We start from the raw sequence: 3440 nt of genomic DNA, 5'->3' as shown, positions 1-3440 counted from the left end.
AGGTTTTTAATTGTAAAAGTACTGTACAGAGGGGTCACAGTTACACATACACACACACACACACATACACACACACACACACACACACACACACACATTTTCTTGATCCATTCATGTACTGAGGGGCATCGGGTTGGTTCCATATCTTACCTATGGCAAATAATGCTGCAATAAACATAGTTGTGCTTGTAGTTTTAGTATGGTCTTGTTTCTGATCATTTGCGTGAATTCCCAATAAAAGGATTGCTGCGTCATAGAGGAGCTCTATGTGGAATCTTTTGAAGAACCTCCATTCTGCTTTTCAAAGGGGTTGAACAAGTTTACACTCTCACCAAGAATTCAGTAGTGTTTACTTCTGGCCACATTCACTCCAGCATCTGTCCTTGTAAAAATACTGAACGCTTCAGGAATTTGTGTGTCATCCTTCGAAGGAGCTATGCTCATCTTCTCTGTATCATTCCAGTTTTAGGGTACGTGCTGCCAAATTGAGCACAGAACATTTTTTTATATATAAAGTGTAATTGATTTTCTTAAACTAGACAATTCAACAAAAAGTAAATACAAAAGAATGGTCATGAAATATGTATTTCTTACACAAGCACAGATTTAAGAAGAAACTCAAAATTGATATGTCAAAAACAAAGTAATTCCAAATATTTGTGGTTCCAGAGATGTGTAGAAGGAGGAGTTCAATTATTCTCTACAAGGCACCTGTCATAATGAACATTGCAGCAAGGGTTAAGGTTTGTTAAAGTTTTAATGCTTTAAATGTGTTTAATTCTGGGAATTTGCTTAAATATGCCAAAATAGGGACTGTTTCACAGGTCATAAAAATTTTCCATGAAGTAGTTAAGATTTATGGTAGCAGACATATATTACTAAGTATTTACATTTCAGAGTTTATAGAAACTTTACTAATGAGAAGTTGCAAAGCCTTTGTGTAAAGAAGCAGAGTAAAGAGTTAAGAATTTGTTAACTACAATTTAGAGCTTCCTTACTTTATATGTTAGCGAGGAACAAGTGATGATATAAGCCATATACAAATGACGAGATGAGCCATAAATAGTAATCTTACTGGGTAACTTTAAAGACTATTCATAGCCTATAAAACTCTTGTTGAACATCATAATCTTAGCCAGTTTTAAATGTACAGGAATATGAGAATATAGTAAAATCTAATATGTAGTATACTTCAAATACTGGAAACACGTAACTGATTTATTTTTCATTTTATTAATTATGAATATTTAATTGTTGGTTTTATTTATTTGTAGCATTGTTTTCCTTGTAGTAATATAATACAGTTTTGTAAGTTGTCTTTTGGAGGTACTTTGAGAAGGTTACTGGGATGGTCAACCATTTTTATAGGTGCATGTGAGTTTACAAATAGCAAATTTAAGAACAAAATATTGATTAAAAATTTTATCAAGTAGAATCTGAATCAGGAGTGTTGATAAATTTCCACACCTAAAATCTTAGCCCTAGGGTGAAGCTGACATATTACAGAGTTGAGGCCACAAAAATGAGAGACTGTGTTTTGTTCTCTATCTGTTTTTGTTGGTCATGAGGCTTGAAATCTGGAGCATGTGTGCTGTCCCTCAGCTATTCATCTCAAGGCTAGCGTTACCACTTTTGTCACAGCACCACTTCCATCTTTTTCTGCTTATGTGGTGCAGAGGAATCAAACTCAGGGCCTCATGCATGCAAGGCAAGCACTATATACCATTGAGCCACTTTCCCAGTTCTTGAGAAACTGTGTTTTAAAAAAATCATCTAAAGAACATTTGTTTTAGCTTTGGGTTATATATTGAAATATATGAATATCTTTTTATATTTTTGTGAATTATCATCCTACTTAATTTATATTAACTTCAGCCACTTTATTATTCTCAAAGTCATGAAATATCTCTGAGAGATTGCTTCTGTGAAAATTGTTTTTGCAATTCTAATTTCTTGAGTCATTTTTAGTTTTTTATCAAAAGCACTTTATATTTTATGTTGGTGGGTTATTGTACATTAAATACCTTCAAATGTACATGTAGAATCTAAAAATAGCTGTATGAATATTCTCATATAGCTCTAATTTATCTGTTATGCACTTTCAGTATTATGATATTTCTCTCTATCTTTCACTCTATCTCTTTCACTTGCTTTCTCATTCATGCTCCATGTCTGCTACTTAGCATTTCTGCTGGTGTACTATTATCTTTCAGGATCCACTGGTTTTGTGAGAACATGATAGGGACCATCAGTTACAATGGCATTCTTTAAGAGTTATAGCAGTCATGTGATATTATTCTTTGCAATGCTAAATGGCAAAACAACAGATCTAAAAATTCCTTTTCACTTTTACTATTATTATAAATTTTATCTCATAGGAATCATTGGGATGGATAAGATACTTTATCCTGTTACCTAAAAGATCTTTTTCTTTTATAAATAACCTGTTTCTTTTATTATCAGTAAGTAAATACATGTAATGAAAATAAAACTATCCTATGGATAGATTTTCATCCCTGTAGCAGGGATGAAAAACAAAGTAGTGGCAGAAGTGAGTACAAAGGATAACCATCATAGAGCAAAGATCCTCAGAGCAGTTTATCATGTACACTTTGTGTGAATGACAATGTGCGGGAACTATAGCTTAAATCACTGAACAGCTGATATATACGCACATATATTATGTATGTATAATTTTATATTTGCATATATATGTGTATATGCCCTTATATATGTACACATGTATGCTCCTATACACATGAATACACACATACATACACACATGTATACATGGAGAAAGACACACAGTTACAGCCAACACAAGTTTCACTACTTGTTGAATATGCCTTAGACGGAATGCTTGGAACCAAATATGTTGAAGATGCATTTTTCTCTAGAAGTACTTTTACCACTCCTCTTATCTCTTAAAACTGATAGGTTTTGACAGATTCAACTTGCAAAATGCAGTACAAGTGATAGCAAGCCACTCGGAAATCTCATTAAGTAATGGTCATATGGTGTCTCCCTGTTTCCAACAGAATGCTTGCTTTTGTAGACATTCTCAACAACCAAAGTAGCTGGAGAATACTCTGGTAAAGAATAACGTTATAAGGCTTTAAATGGCATCCTTCCTTGAGCTCTTTTCCAAGAGCCAGCATCAATTCCTAAGCAGATGAGTGAGTCCTCAGAAGACTGGAGCTCAGGTCAATATTTAACCAACCCATTTGAAAAGTCCTATGTGAGAAATGCTGACTGAGGTCTTGCAGATTTATTGGCCAAGAAAATAAGAAAGAAAACTGCCACACGTACTCCGGTGGAGTCTGCTTAGCATGGGAAACCTGCTTTCAGATCTGAGAATGGGGCTTCAAAGAGGCCTACCTCCTGGAAACGCTGGCAAGCCCCTGGGAAAGATGTGTTCCTGTTTTTCTTTTCTTCGCTGT

At 34.4% G+C, this 3440-nt stretch overlaps 1 non-coding gene across 1 annotated transcript; it reads right to left on the bottom strand.

The window, feature by feature from the left end:
- Positions 1-387: 387 nt before the first annotated feature.
- LOC122118585 lies at positions 388-493 on the bottom strand. Its single transcript, XR_006149413.1, has one exon. It is a non-coding gene; the product is annotated as a U6 spliceosomal RNA (small nuclear RNA).
- Between the last annotated feature and the right edge of the window lie 2947 nt (positions 494-3440).

This window comes from Dipodomys spectabilis, unplaced genomic scaffold (assembly GCF_019054845.1).
Source record: "Dipodomys spectabilis isolate Male_0828 unplaced genomic scaffold, ASM1905484v1 ptg000155l, whole genome shotgun sequence".
NCBI classification, from domain to species: Eukaryota; Metazoa; Chordata; class Mammalia; order Rodentia; family Heteromyidae; genus Dipodomys; species Dipodomys spectabilis.
This window is presented reverse-complemented; position numbering and strand designations above follow the sequence as displayed.